At 38.9% G+C, this 17,176-nt stretch overlaps 1 protein-coding gene across 1 annotated transcript in view; it reads right to left on the bottom strand.

The window, feature by feature from the left end:
* The window catches only part of Zmynd8 (Zinc finger MYND-type containing 8), a 415,670-nt gene that overhangs the window by 317,633 nt on the left and 80,861 nt on the right, over positions 1–17,176 (bottom strand). The window lies entirely within an intron of this gene.

Here is a 17,176-nt window from a genome sequence, read left to right as displayed (position 1 = left end):
TCCTGTATGCTGATGATCTTGCTTTAGCCACACAGAGCACGGACTTTGGAGTCTGACAGGTCTGTCAGGTTACTACAACTAAAACCTACTTACATCAAAGGTACATGTTTTGGCTCTATTAAGCCTTCTTCAGCCTTGAAAAGGAAATTTAAATTTTATAGAAATCCTCTAGAAAATCACCACAAGGAAGTCCGTATGGAAGAATTAATCCTGAAACATTTAAACTTACAATGTAAAAACAAAAGTAACCAAAAATTATATAAGGATAATGATTTTGATGTTATCGATTCTTATCATCAAGACTTCAAAAATAAGCATTTTCACATTCTTCTTCTTTTAAAGCCTATTTTGGGTTTTATAAAGTCTAAATGAAATACTAAAAGAGGTTATTTTAGGTCCTGAAAATGAATGGTCAGGTAATGCATTCTGAATTGAAGAGTGGAAAATGTAGACATGATACTGTATAAGCTATTGGGCTTGTGCCGTGTCAAGAAAAAATGAAAACCTACATCCTGCTTTCCAGTCTTTGACCGGGTCAGGGATGTAATGAATGAATCAGATATAGGCTGTTATTACGATGGGGTCACCACTCCCAAAGTGATTTATATTAATGAGTGATAGATGCTATGAAATGAGAATGGAGAGTGTTGCTGGAATGAAAGATGACAGGGAAAACCGGAGTACCTGGAGAAAAACCTGTCCTGCCTCCGCTTTGTCCAGCACAAATCTCACATGGAGTGACCGGGATTTGAACCACGGTATCCAGCGGTGAGAGGCCGACGCGCTGCCGTCTGAGCCACGGAGGCTCTCCGTGACAAGAAAATAAGGTGAAATTCTTTACGTTTTGCAAAGAACTGTGCTCTGCGTCATCAGAAGAAATTTCGACTGTCCACAAGAAAGGCTTCTTAAACAATGACTCTTTAAATTTAGACATTATAATAGAAGTGGAAACGGTACGTTCATCTGGTTCGTCTATTATTACGTCTAAATTTAAAGAGTCATTATTTAAGAAGCTTTTCTCGTGAACAGTCCAGATTTCTTTTGTCGATGCAGAGCACAGTTCTCTGCAAAACGTAAAGAATTTCACTTTATTTTCTTGATACGGCATAAGCCCAAAAGCCTATACAGTATCATGTCTATAAGTGTGGGCCGTGAAAGCATCAATGGCAACATGGAAAATGTAACCAGGGAGGATAGCAAACATAATATAAAGACATTCTGAAATCTAATAGGAGGAACTAACAACGTGATATTGGCATGCAAGATCTGAATGGCTAATGTGGCGACATTGTCCAAAACGGTTCACAACATTTTCTCCTCCCTTCATTTTCACTACAGTCATGTAGTTCTCCACATTGAATCCTTATTTGCCATTGTTCAATCTTCCCATTGATTCTATCAACCTGCTCTTGACGTCTTATCTCACCCTTTCCTCAGTTCACAATATCATCAGTCCTCGGACACTCGTGGCAATTAAGCCTTCAAATCAATTCTCCGCTCGAGCAAGCAGATGCAGGAGCTTACAAGGCCCTTTCAAGTTCGTCCCGTCCATCTACAGCTGACGTTCTACTTTTTCCCTGCCAATTTGCATCATCTTTTGTAATGTCTTTGAAAATTTGCTTTCTCCAACTATCACAGTCTCCCTCTGGATCTTTTACCAAAACGATCACTTCATAGTAAGCTCTTGGGGTCCTATCTGAAGCCATCCTTCTCATATGTTCATACCATGGGTCATCCACAGTAGTTGACAAACGGAGTGGTAGAATTTTGATGCAGCCATATGACAAGTAAATAAATCACTAACAACAGGGGACAGATTTTGTCCTATTCGAATTTTTTATTCCTTTATGCAGGAATGTTGACTTCTAAGTTATAAACCAGTTTCCTGCTACCGCAAGTCTAAACTCATTGTTTTCATTGTGCCCATAAGTGTCTACTTAAAATTTTTGTACTTATTATGTTTGTTGATGTCCTAAACAGCCTTTTTATGCAATTTCTCTCCTTTTGCTACACACTGTCTTATTTGCATTCATACAAGCCTAAATACTGAGCTTGGCGTACAACAAGGACTACTTGCACAGAATATCAGACGTGATTACAAAGCTTGAGACAAAACCATACCTTTGGTAGAAACTCGCAGCATCGTTTGGCAGATTTCGAAAATCCTAGAGGAAGCACCAAGTAGCACAGGCCAAGCAGTAAATTTCAAACTGCAGCGTGTGTTCCAGGACGGAAAACTAATTCCATGATTGATAGTATTTTAAAGGGCCGATCAGTAACTCTAGCACAAGTAATTCTTGAACCACATGAAGCTTCAGTAATGAAGTTTCGCCCTATTGTTTTGTGAGAGGTAGGAAAAAATGTATCTAGGTATAAAAGTATTCTGAGTGATAAGAGATGCGGTTTCCACTCCTGAAAATCTTGAGAAATACATAATAATTCATTTTAACATAATTCTTGCATGGAGAAGACTAAGTAGACAGGAATCTGAAAGATAAATATACGAGGCCGGATCAAATATAAACAGGAATTACTTTTTTTAATTTATTGCATCAATCAATAAAAAAAACCCACACATATAGAGATCAGTTTTCTACATAGTGTCCAGCCTTTGACACACATTTTCTCCACTGTTGATTCCACATTGTATAAAAAAAAAAAAAAAAAAAAAATGGATGGTAGTAGCATAAAAAATAACATGTGACTTCATGGATGATGCACACTAGTTAATCAACTACCTTCACACTGTGTGCTAAAAACTCAAAATTGACACATACAATAGCCAAAATGTACCAGACATACCAACATTTATGATCGGTTCAAATTAATTTAAGCTTTTACCACTACATGTGATGTTTTTGTAAAAAATACATTTTTAATGCATGTCAACTGAAGATGACCCCCTAGGGGTCGAAACTAGTCTTGACTATATTTACCAGCTTAATGTAAATTAATTTTGTATTGATAAGGTGGAGATTCATATTTATATTGTTTTTTGTAAAGTAATATCTATCAATACGGAAATGAAACTTATAAACAACACACATTTTCTCCATCGAATTGGTAAGTTTTTGATGCCAGCTTGATAGAAAGGTGAGGGACGGGTGCTGAGTCCATTCCGCAGAAAACTCTTCTACACTTGCATCAGCATAGAACCGCTGTCATCCTAGGTCTTGTTTGAGTGGTCCAAACAAATGGTAGTCGCAGGGCGATAAATCTGGACTGTATGGAGGGTGTTCCAGTGAATTTCCTCCAGTTCTTCGTGCGTTAAAGCAGCAGTATGCGGCCTTGCATTGTCTTGGAGAAGAATGATGTTTCAGATCGGTTGCCGGTATCACTTGTTGTAAAACGCAGCTTTTGCTTCTGCAAAAGGTGACAGTAATAGGCTGCATTAACTGTCCTTTGTTCGTGAAGAAAATCCACCAGCAAAACGCCTGTGGAGTCCCAGAAAACTGTTGCAAGCACCTTTCCAGCAGATGGGCGTGTTTTGGCCTTGACTGGACCTGCTTTGAATCTTCACCGCAACTCCATGCTTGCTTGCTTTGACTCTGGGCTGTAATGATGCACGCAAGTTTCATCACAAGTCACAATATAAATTAAGAAATCCTCTCCTTCCTCTCTGATAAACTTCCTGGTGTAAAGTTTCTGATTCCTGGTTGAGGAGACAAGGAACCCACCTCGCGGACAATTTTCTGAAATGGAGTTCATTTCAGATGATGGTTTGAACACTTCCGTAACTTATTCCTATGGCTAAAACAATTTGCAAAATTTTTATTTGCCGATCTTCACCAATAATGCCACGAACGGCAACAATGTTGTCTACAGTGATGCTGTCAGCAGTCTCCCTTGATGAGGTTCATTTTCCACAGCTTCTCTTCCTGTCACAATTTTTTTAACCCACTCACACACTCGAATCTGCGAAAGTGTTTCTTCCTCAAACTGTGCACAGAGCCGCCTCAAAATTTCAGAAGGTTTGGTGCCCTCTTTTGTAAGAAATTTGATAATGATGTGTTGTGCAACAGATGTCTGCTCCTCTTACTCACTCATGGCGTACTGAAGCAGCCCAGCTCTCCACTGAGTTCACGCGTGCAAACCCGTTTTCCAGACACTCCAACCAACATCCTCGCAAAGCCCTGCCTCAGAATTATTACTACCAGCAGCGGAACATTCAAATTTCCGTTTATATGTGATTCGCCTTTGTAGCATCTTGTTTCAAAGCTGCATACATAATCTTTTTCCTTTTCGCTATTTCTTGAACTGTAATGCCTTTTTTGGCACAAATTTCTTGCAAACCCGTGCTTTTTAAATTGTCTGTCGTTTACATTTTTAATGCCCTTCTGTGTCTATTTTATATATTTTAAGTGCCTATAAATTGGCCCAATAATCATTAATATAGCCAAGCTGAGTGGCTCAGACAGAGGACCAGCTTTCTGAGCCCTCTGCCTAATTATCACAGTCATTGCATTCCAGCCAGAATAAAAGCAAACAAAAAGATTTTGAAGCACTGTCTTTGCTACCCTCCAACCTTACAGGCCCACCCTGTAAATGTAGCAGGCAGGCTTCCTCGAAACAAGCAATGTTGCCAAATATATTTCTTCCTCCATGACTAATGTCTAAAGCAGAATACGCATGTTATGGTTCTCTTTACTGCTTACAGGATTTTACGTAGCTGTATCTAAGAGTACTTGCTAGCCCAAGTTTAAAATGCATCTGAACAGATGCTTTTCTATGGAAATGAGCAGTCAAGGACCAGCTTGACAACAACCGGCTACTAGAAGCAGAGACATGTACCGTTAATAAAGGGATAAAGCAAGTGTTCTGTTACAGATCAAAAGCTAACAGGTCGTGGTGACAATATTTGAGGGTGCTCAAATACGTCAACCTTGTGTCACTAGACTGATAGACACATAGAACTACTCCTGCGGGACAAAATTTTGGCTCTTCAGCAGCTCCATAGACCATAAACATAATTACTGGGATGTAATACAAATAAGAAAAACAACAAAATTATTATTATTATTATTATTATTATTATTATTGGGCTGATAAACACTTTGTCTTTCTCTTTAAAACAACAATCACCACTGCCGTCTCTACCATTAGAAGCAATAGCGCATGACAAAACTATTTTCTACTAATATTGACAATCAACAGCATTTTCTTTTTCAGCCTATTAACAACAACAACAACAACAACAACAACATCAACAACAACCATCATCATCATTATTATCATCCACTGTCACTTCCCCTCATCATCTTCAGCAATGTCGGGGCATTTATGCAACACCTCCACCCTTCGGACTCCTTCCACTATTATTTCTTGGTAACTGAGAAAGGAAGCTCGTAGCTTTGCGTGATCACAGCTGCATATCCTACAGTTTAATTGTAATTTATTATTTTCATGTTCCGTGTTGATGATATTCTAATTTCAATTAAGGTCCCTATTTAGGGACTGAAAGTAGTCTTGAAATAATGAAACACACTATTTAATACAACTGTTGATAAGGTGGATCATCCTTTAAGGGACCTTCATCGGGAGGAAAAAACCTACAGTTTTATGTCAAATCGGAACCACAGACAGGAGACTATTCATTTCAAAAATCCCACTGGCCGGGATGAGAACCACTATCATACTGGTGAGAAGCTAGTAACAATACCAACACTCCCATTTCTCTACAATTGTGCTCCACTTTAGATTTTTACTTCCTATACTGGACTTGATCGAGTATATCCACCTTGATCAAGCTCTCCTTCACTCCCAATTAGCTTCAACAACAACAATAATATTCACTAAGAACACCTACAATAAAAAGTGTCTCCCGTGACACTAAAATGAAGCACTACCAGAAAATCATCCGCCCTGAAGCCTTATAGGGTCCATGCTTCAGAATGTCTACTGTAATATTCAAAGGGAAGAGACTCGCAGACAAGCTTGAAATCCAGGAGAGAGAAATACTGAAGAATATATTAGGACCAGTCAGGGAAGGGAACAAATACAAAAGGTGACCCAACCAAGAGATCTACAAATACTGCGGAAAAAAATCACGGATGTGGCCAGGAAGAGATGCCTAGTATTTTTTTTTTTTGCCTAGTATTTTATGGACACATCTACAGGATGGATCATGCCAGACTGACCAAACAGCTTCTCGTTTACAGGCAAAAGAGGAAGACCAAGTCACCACGGTTGATGGAAGTAAACGAAGATCTGCAGGAACTGGGAGGAACAGAAAAGGGCTTAAAAGACCGGACATGTCTCAGGAAGATGTTTAAACAAATAAGGTTCCAGGACAAACCGCCAAGAAGGAAAAAAGGTGCTCTCTGGACAAAGGAGAGGAAGGAACAACACAGAGGATGCACAATTACTGGACAAACATCAAAACCCACCCCAAACGCAATAGTTCAATATCGTGGTCTTTAGCCAGCCTATACAAAACAACATTTTTAATAATAATAATAATCATCATCATCATCTTGGGCTCCAGTGGTCAACACTACCACTGACCCATAGATCGTGGGTTCAAACCTGGCAAAGGTAGAAAAAAGTCCATTTTATGCTCCTTGTCGTACGTCGGCGTGTAATAGATCTGTGGTACACACTTCGAGTTTACCCAACAAAATTCATCCAAACTCTGCCATAGATCACCCAACAGAGATCTGGTTTACTCTGCCGTCCGGTAGACTATAACGGAATGTCAACATTTGACAGGCAGACAGCCTAAATGCCTGCATATTAGTTGCTTTTTTTTCTTCTTCTTCTTCTTCTTCTTCTTCTTCTTCAAATAGCTGTGCATCGCACCGACACAGATAGGTCTTACGGCGACGATAGGATAGGAAAGGCCTAGGAATGGGAAGAAAGCAGTTGTGGCCTTAAATAAGATACAGTCCCAGCATTTGCCAGGTGTGAAAATGGGAAACCACAGAAAACCATCTTCAGGGCTGCCGACAGTGGGGTTCAAACCCACTATCTCCCGGATGCAAGCTCATAGCTGTGCGCCCCTAACTGCATGGGCAACTCTCTCAGTTATTCAGTTTCTGTTTGTCATGGAAGCCACCGAAGCTGTCGATCACTGATCTATTCTTTGTTTGGTTTAGGATGTCGTCCTGACAATCCAGACTGCTCAAGATACTATGTTACCTCCCTTAAACCTTTGTCAAAAACTATAGGTCTTCTGTCAAGTGTTTAAGGTACAGCCCCAGCATTTGCCTGGTGTGAAAATGGGAAACCACGGGGAAAAAAACCATCTTCAGGACTGCCCACAGTGGGATTTGAACCCACTATCTCCCAGATGCAAGCTCACAGCCGCGCACCCCTAACCGCACGGCCAACTCGCCCAGTAATCTATTTTATCAGCCTCTTCTTGTCCATTCTAAATAGATGTCCATAAAATTAAGAGTCTTCTTTTCTTCACTGATTCCATCAATCTTTCGCTTTCTTGGTATAATTTACCCCTTCCTTGCAACCTATACTGACCATCCACAATTTCTGAGAGAAAGATCCTCTGCAAGATAACGGGTCCTAATATGCATATAAATCAGCTTAGGTGGGTGGGGATATGCGAGATAAATGTCCGACTCCTTGGCTGAATGATCAGCGCCAAGGCTTTTGGTTCGGAGGGTCCTCGGTTCGATTCCTGGCTGGGGTGGGGGATTTTAATTGTGCCTAATTAATCATTCTGGCACAGGAACTAGGCGTTTTGTGTTTGTCCCAACAATCTCCTCTTCATATTTAGACATCACAATACCAGCCACCACAGAAACACGCAATAGTGATTACATCCCTCCGTTCAGAACTGACATCAGGGAGGGCATCTGGCCGTAAAAAAGTGTAAAATCCACATGTGCAACAACACAGTTCATACCTGCGATCCCATAGGTGTGGGAAAACATACAAGAAGAAGAAATGAGAGACAAATAGAGGAGAATAGATTACCTAGGAGAATAAAGCACTTGACTACGGACGGTAAGAGAAGCAGAAGGAAACCAAGGATAGACTTAGTTTTTAATGAAATGTAGGTGATAGGTATACAACTAAATGAGGTCACAGAGTTAGTTGCAAATAGAGGATTGCAGAGGTGCAAAGTTAATTCACAGAGGCTTACAGACTGAATACATAACAGTCTATAATGAAGATGTAAGTATGTATGTCTGCATGCATTTCATTCTCGTCAATCATTGTCATTGTCCAAATCTCCAATGTAAATGCCAACACTGGTAAATAGATGATTCTGTACATTAATTTTAAATTCCAATGCCACTTGCTCCTTACAATCTTTTAAAATGCATTTCCCTGTTGTACCGTTATGGCTTATGCTGATCAACATATCCAACTTGCATTTTGCATCAGTCCACCCCTGAAATACTTCAGAGACTGATCCTCAATTTCTGTGATGTGGAAGTGTAGGATAAGAAGAAAGCTGTATGTATGTATGTATGTATGTATGTATGTATGTATGTATGTATGTATGTATGTATGTATGTATTTACAATGTATGTATGTATGTTGGCTATTCAGCCCGAAGGCTGGTTTGATCCTCTACAGCTCCACCAACAGCTGCAATAGATAGCCTAGGTATCACTGAAGAGGTATACTAGGGAAATTAGGAGTGAGGTAGTTTCCCTGTTGCTTTCTTCAATGAGCCGGAAGTTGCTATTACATATCAGTCTGCCAAGCCCACTGAAATGCATGCACCAACCAACCCTATGAGCGATATTTTTCACACCATTCATAACAGGGGCTGGCTGCATAAGGAATGGTGTTACTAGAATCGCTCATACCTCGATCACTTTCATATTATACCAATATAATGGTCCGTTATTGGACATTACACATTTTCCAGCTAACTCATTCCTGGTGCCAGCGTTCCGCCCCCATGTGCTACGTTGGGCTCATCAGTTGGCATGTAACACCTACCAAGACGCTGGCTAGTGCAAACCGTGGAGGACACTGCGTAGGCTACTTGAAGTCACCGGCAGTGCCAATGCACTATGAGAGACTGTCTCATTACCAAAAATCAGATGTTGTAGATGTTGGAGGGAATCTAAACTATTTGTCCTGAATGAGTAAATTTATAATACCAATATAATGGTCTGTTATTCCCTCTGGGAATCAACATCTATAACACTTTCATATTGTCAAAGCCAAGAAACAGATTGAGACAGGTCAATGAAAGTAACAAAATTATTCTAGCCCATACCAGAAGACATAGCGCACTGTAAACACTACATCCTGCCAGCAAAGGCATAAAGCTGGATAAATATAGGAAAAGAAGACAAAGATGATATAGGCTAGATGGTAAGATGTGTTCATTTTGTTGTTCCTATCTCTCTTTATATGCCTTTGCTGGTGGGACCTAGTGTTTACAGTGCACTATGTCTTCTGGTTTAGGCTAGAGCAATCTTGTTACTTTCATTGATATGTCTCAGCTTTATCCTTGGCTTTGACAAAATGACTGAGGTATGAGTGATGCTAGTAATGCCATTTCTTCTGCAGCCAGTCCCTGCTATGAATGGTGTGAAAATATTGCTCATAGGGTTGGTTGTTGCATGCATTTCAGTGGGCTTGGCAGACTGATATGTAATAGCAACTTCGGGCTCAGTGAGGAAAGCAACGGGAAACTACCTCACTCTTCATTTCCCTGGTACGCCTCTTCAGTGATGCCTAGGCCATCTATGACAGCTGATGGTGGAGCTGTTGAGGATCCAACCAGCCTTCGGGCTGAGGACTAAACATACATATACATCTCTCTTTATATAACTTTATTCAACTTTTTTGTTCCTTTACAATACTTGTAAAAGCGCTGTAACAGTGAGTCTCTTCTGAAGGTTCTGGCACCATAAAGAACAAGACAACAGCTCTTTCCACCAGGTGTAGGAAGAAATGTACACATCCCTCTATCAAGTGATGAACATGTGCAAGTAGCCCCACAAGGCACTTACTGTGTCTTATCATATTTCCTATCTGTTATCTGGCTAGTGTTTACTGACGGAGGTGGGGTCAGGGCATCGGAGAGCTCAGGAGAGGAAGGGGAAAAGACAGTGTTGTCAAAGCCACAGGCTCCAATGATATGCATTTCCTTGTGAGGAGTCCATTGACAAGGAATAGAAAAATTCAAGGAAATATGAAAGTAGATTAAAAATTCTCATTCCAAATATTACATTAATGGGGTCATCAGTAACTATTGCAGCTCATGCATAAACCAGCTTCATTGGTGGGTAATGTGAGGTGAATGGAGGAGGATACTTTACCTAAGAGAGTAGTGGACTCTGGCATGGAGGGTAAGAGAAGTTGAGGGAGACCAATGAGATGACGTTTGGACTCAGTTCAATCAATCAATCAATCAATCAATCAATCAATCAATCAATCAATCAATCAATCAATCAATCAATCAATCAATCGCATTTAGAGCAGTCACCCAGGTGTCAGGTTCCCTATCAACTGCCTACCTCAAATTTACATTTATTTATAATACTGTGGCTTGGTTCTAAAAGGGCCAATGTCATTTTTTAACCAGATTAACTGATACAAACGCGTTTTATCCTGGCTCGCAACATGTTCAAAGGGCTATTGTCTCTGTTAAGTACTAAACAAACAGTTAACGTTTAATTAAATAAGCCCTCGCCAATAATGTTAGATTTTAAGGCCACGGCCGCTTCCTTCCAACTCCTAGGCCTTTCCTATCCCATCGTCGCCATAAGACCTATCTGTGTCGGTGCGACGTAAAGCCCCTAGCAAAAAAAAAAAAAAAAAATAATGTTAGATTACCAATAAAGATTAGAGACCTGGCAATTTTTAAAGAATACGATAGAAAAACATAGCGTTTAATAAGGTGACTTCCACAAAGAAAGTATAAAGTTATTTAAAGTTAGTTGTGGAAAAAATTAATTGGAAAACTATAAGCAAAACTTCAAATGATCATAGCTCAAAAACAGGTTTTTTGACATTGGCCCTTTTAGAACCAAGCCACAGAATTGTTTACCTAGCATTTTCTTAAATATTTTCAATTAACTTGGAAATTTATCGAATATCTCCCATGATCATTTATTCCTATCCCTTACTCCTCATGCTATAAATGATTATTTGTCCTCTTGAATTCCAACTTTATCTTCATATTATGATCTTTCCTACTTTTAAAAGCTCCACTCAAGCTTATTCTTCTACTTACGTCATTCCACACCAACTCTCCACTGACAAATCAAAACATGCCACATATTACAAACTATCCACTTCATTGCTGTATCGATAATGTAATCTAGCCAATATATGAAAAATGTTTCCACCTAATCGATACCTTTCTTTTTATTTAGCCTTTGGCTAGTTATAAAAACATTAATAACATCATCAGCTGCTTACATAAAAGCTTAGATTGATATTATTAATGTTTTTATAAGTAGCCAAAGGCTAAATAAAAAGAAAGGTATCAATTAGGTGGAAACATTTTCCATATATTGACCACATACCACATAATCAAGCATCTTGTCTCCATACTCCCAAGTCTTCCCTACCCCAAAGTTTGAAATATTTTTGTAATACTAGTCCTTCGTAATAAATTCCAGTATAAAGATTTTATTATGATTTAATTATTATTAAATGACACATACAAGGGTTACAGTGTTTTCAGAGAAAACTACGATCAAAATGAATGAAAACGTACTAGGCAAATAACAAGAACCAATTGTTACAATTGTTTACCTAACATTTTCTTAAATATTTTCAACAAACTTGGAAATTTATCGAACATTTCCCTTGATATTTCACATAGGCTTGCAGTCTATATTAGCAAATTTCTTTGCTATAACCAGTTTTCAGAATTAAATTCCATCATCAGCACCATATTACACATTTTCAAGTTACAACAGAAACAGCTGACTCATACCATTCTTAAGACTCTCAAATTTCTTCAAAGAGAAAGTGAACATGAATAACTAATGTGGCCAATAATGTTAATAATAATAATAATAATAATAATAATAATAATAATAATAATAATGGAATTATGTCTTAATGGCAAGAGATATGGAACTAAAGGATGTCATATAGCTAGTTGCAAATAAGAGGACTTTGGAGGTGCATAATTAATTCACACAGGCTTGCAGACTGAACAATTAAAGGCATACCAGTCTATAAAAGAGACGAGTGTATGTGCATCTACCGTAACTAGTCCTATTCATGTTTTAGCCTTGCCCTGTCGTACCAACCCTCCAACATTTTTCTCTCTTCTGTAGAGTTCAACTAATATGAAAAGAAAGAATAAAAGTCACTGCCGAGGCATTAATGGCATGCTTAGTTCGTAAGGACATTTGCTTGACTCCTTGTCAGGACGTAATAAAAATTAGAAACAACATCTCAAAAGTTATGAAACTGGCACTGTTATCATCATTAAAAAGACAACGCCATATTTAAAAAATAGTAGGCTACTGATGTATCACAATACAATAAAAGAATATAAATTTAGTCTAGGCCTATATCAGCAAATTTCTTTGTTATAACCAATTTTCAGAATTAAAATCCATCATCAGTAACAACAGTTACAGCTGACTCATACCCTTCTTAAGACTCACAATTTTTCTGCAGAAATAGTGATTTCAGAAAAAAATTACTATCAGAACAAATGAAAAAGTACTTGGCAGATAACAAGAACCAAACAGTACAACCTTCAAAGAGAAAGTGAACATGGAATGACTCAAGTGGTCCAATATGTTCAATAAAGTTAATTTATTTTACTTTACATTATACGGCCTACACTGGATCACTCTAGTCAATTATACAAAGGGTTTCTTGATTTCCTATCAGCCCAATATTTTTTTCATTCTGAGAGATGCTGCCTTCCTTTGTTCTGTTGAAAATACCCTCCCCATTAGACCTTTTATTGATCAATAAAGTTAATAATACATACATACATACATACATACATACATACATACATACAATCATAATTATAGACCGTTATGCATTTCAGCATTCAGTCTGCAAGCCTCTGTGAATTTACTAAATGTTGCCACAATCCTCTATTTGCAACTAGTGCTGTGGCCTCATTTAGTTCTATACCTCTTATCTCTAAATCGTTAGAAACTGAGTAACCATCATCGTCTTGGTCTCCCTCCACTTCTCTTATCCTTCATAACAGAGTCCATTATCCTCCTAGGTTAATCTCCATTCGCTTCACATGACCCCACCACCGAAGCTGGTTTATGCATACAGCTTCATCCAGAGTCCATTCCTAACTTAGCCTTTATCTCCTCATTCCGAGTACCCTCTTGCCATTGTTCCCACCTGCTTGTACCAGCAATCGTTCTCGCTACTTTCATGTCTGTTACTTCTCACTTATAAATAACATACCCTGAGTCCACCCAGCTTTCGTTCCCATAAAGCAAAGTTGGTCTGAAAAAAGACGGATGTAAAGATAATTTGGTCCGGAAGCTGACTTCCTTCTTACAGAATACTGTTGATCGCAACTGCGAGCTCACTGCATTGGCTTTACTGCACCTTGATTCAATCTCACTTACTATATGACCATCCTGGGAGAACACACAACCTAAATACTTGGAATTATCTACCTGCTGCAGCTTTCCATCAATCTCACATTCAATTCTCTCAGATTTCTTACCTACTGACAATAATTTAGTCTTCGAAAGGCTAATTTTCATACCATACTCACTGCACCTATTTTCAAGCTGCAAGATATTAGACTGCAGGGTTGCGGCACAATCTGCCGTTAAGACCAAGTCATCAGTATAGGCCGGACTGCTTACTACATTTCCACCTAACTGAATCCCTCCCTGCCACTTTATACCTTTCACCAGATGATCCATGTAAACTACGAACAACAAGAAGAGATTACAGCCTTGTCTAACCCCTGCAAGTACCCTGAACCAAGAATTCAGTCTACCATCAATTCTCACTGCAGCCCCATTGTCAACATAAATGCCTTTGTTTGATTTTACGACGGTTTGAAAAGTTCTCGGAATCACAGCTAGATGTCAGTGCTAGAGCAACGAGGTTCCCGCGCAATAATCACACATCCTTTGTGAGTGAACACGTGGCGCGTCAGTACTCTAGCTGCAGGAGTGTGGTAGTGACGACTCTTTGTTGTTGTTCCCGCGTAGTGATTTGTGACAATGGAAAAAGCTGAAATTCGAGCAGTGATTAAATACTTTGTAAAGAAAGGTATGAAAGCAAAGGAAATTCATGCCGACTTTCAGAACACACTGGGGGACTCTGCTCCTTCATTTTCAACTGTTGCCAAGTGGACCAGCGAGTTTAAATTTGGTCGGGAGAGCTTGGATGATGATCCGCGTAGTGGACGGCCAAAAAGTGTTACGACCCCAGAATTTATCGCAAAAATGCATAAAATGGTCATGGAGGATCGTCGACTGAAAGTGCGGGAGATTGCTGAAGCTGTAGGGATGTCTTCTGAATGGGTATATTATATTTTAACTGAAGAATTGGGTATGAAAAAATTATTCGCAAGATGGGTGCCACGGCTCTTGACATTGGACAATAAACGCACCAAATTGGAAATGTCCGAACAAAGTCTGGCCCGTTTTCAGTGCAACCAACGAGATTTTTTGCGCCGGTTTGTGACTACAGATGAAACTTGGGTCCACTACTATACCCCAGAGACAAAACAGCAGTCAAAGCAGTGGAAACATGCTGATTCACCACCACCACCACCAAAGAAAGCAAAGGCAGTGCGTTCGGCCGGAAAGATCATGGCCTCAGTTTTCTGGGATACAAAAGGCATTCTGCTGATAGATTATCCTCCTACTGGCCAAACAATTACGGGGCAATACTATGCAAACCTCCTAGACCAACTACAGGAAAAGATACGCGAAACAAGGCCTGGTTTGGCAAAGAAAAACGTAATCTTTCATCAGGACAACGCTCCGCCACACACAAGTGTTATTGCCATGGCAAAACTTCATGAACTGGGGTACGAATTGTTGTCACATCCACCTTATTCACCTGATTTGGCACCATCAGACTTTCATCTATTCCCCAAGCTGAAAATTTTCCTCGGTGGACAGAGATTTTCTACAAGGGAAGAACTGACAGCCGAATTGGAGAGGTATTTCGCAGGCCTGGAGGAATCTCATTTTCGAGATGGGATCAAGGCATTGGAACATCGCTGGACCAAATGCATTAGTCTACAGGGAGACTATGTTGAAAAATAAAAGCAGTTCCACCGAGGTAAGATACTTAATTCTAGTACATTCTGAGAACTTTTCAAACCACCTACATAATAATATAAGTTACCCTTGATTCCATCATCCCTCAGTATGGCGAACATATTTTCCCTCTTTCTATTTTAGAGTAAATAAGGATGTAAGTTCCAAGAGCAGAGCAGATTTTAAATTTTAGCATATAATGACTAATTTGATAGGTTTTATTCATTTTATGATTTTAAATTTTCTATTTTAAAGTTTGTAATAAATAACATAGTAAGTAAAAGTTGAAAAACACAAAAAAACAGTTTCAAGATTTATATATAACTGTTCTGTTGATAACTATATTTGTACAAATGTATCAAGTCCAAAGATTTAGTTTTGATGGTTTGGCACCGGTGAAGAAAAGAGTAGTTAGCTCTCGAAACACGTATGGTATTTAAATGTAACAAAATATGTAAAGTACTGACAAGACGGGAAAGTGTTCTATAGAAATTGAATATACGGACAGGATTAACCAACATGGTTAAAATAATCAATCCTCACTATACAGTCTGTCCTTGGAACTGAACCCTACCATGAGGAAAATGCTGGAACATCATCTGCCCCGATGTGAACTATCTGCCACATATGTCCATCAAAAAGGACAATGACAACAACGTTTAGTACTGTTATAAGGCATTTTGCAAGGAGCACCAAGTATGCACTAAGTGTTCAAAATCAAATATTCTTATTGTTGTCAAAACTACGGTTTCTGTGCTCATAGACAGTGCCTTGTATTATTTCTTAGTGATAGTTAATATCATAAAAAGTGTTGACAAATTTTCTTTATATTTGTCAGGCCATAAATATTACGAACGTTTATGAAATAAGGTAACTGAAGAAGGTTTGTACTCCAGGGCTAAAACCAAAGTTACTATATGGCATGTTTAATACGGTTCAAATTTTTTTGCCATAACCTTAAAAGCCAATGATTATAGAGAAAAGATGTCACTTAGTATCTCACTAAATGCTTTTAATTGGTTCAGTTTTTCATTCTAAATATCAAATTTCTCCTGAACATCTTCACTTACACCACTCTCCCCAATAAATAGAACGTTCCAAGCCACTCTGGTACGTTGCCACGTGTCATATGTGGGCACATCGAAAATAGGCCTGCTTGCAGCTTCCATTCATTCATAGCATCATCATTACTGTAGCTACTCTCACTCTGATACGAACAAAGATTCTGATCATCATCCATAGTATCACTATCTTACAGCCAGTATTCAACTTGCTTTAGTTCCCTCAGGAAATTCAACTGAACGTTACAGCAAACTCCTCTGACCTTCTTGTGACAGTTCAAACAATCTGAAGGCCAGAAATTAATGACAAAAGGCATTGCAAGTTCCACTGTCAGAGTATCGCAGGGGATGAACAATTATGCACGGTGGCCATCGTCATAGTAAGCCAATGGGTTTCAGGATATATGACTTCAGTGTTCTCTTCTTGTATTCCTTCCCAATCTACAAGATTCAAAAACCTTTCACACATATCTGAGATTCAGCACACCATTTGAAATAAAGCTCCAAAACCTCCTTAAAATATCAACAAGGGACACGAGCTTGACAAATTAAGTAGATATATTCCATGACAAAGTAAATAATATCCCAAATAACAAGTTAATTTGAAGTGTTTTGCTACCATCTTAACCAACAACAACATGGTTATGAAGATGGACATTCGCATGGTTTAGATCAGGCCAGTTATACATACCTGAAAATTTTATTCGTTTGTTATGCTTGTAATATTTTATTATCAAAGTAGGTGTCAGTTAATTCAACTGTTGGCGGTACAAACGAGAAAAGCTCAATGTAGCAGAGTCTTGTGCTTTCTGCATCTTGTATCAATGGAATGGAGTGTCTTGTCACTAAACACAAAAGACTTTACTGAAAAACTGGAAGTCAGAGAGAGAGAAGAATTCTCAAAAAAACTCCTAGGCATAGATCTGGAAGATGCGGGATACTAGAGAT

The sequence above is a fragment of the Anabrus simplex genome, chromosome 14 (assembly GCF_040414725.1).
Source record: "Anabrus simplex isolate iqAnaSimp1 chromosome 14, ASM4041472v1, whole genome shotgun sequence".
In the NCBI taxonomy this organism is placed as follows: domain Eukaryota; kingdom Metazoa; phylum Arthropoda; class Insecta; order Orthoptera; family Tettigoniidae; genus Anabrus; species Anabrus simplex.
This window is presented reverse-complemented; position numbering and strand designations above follow the sequence as displayed.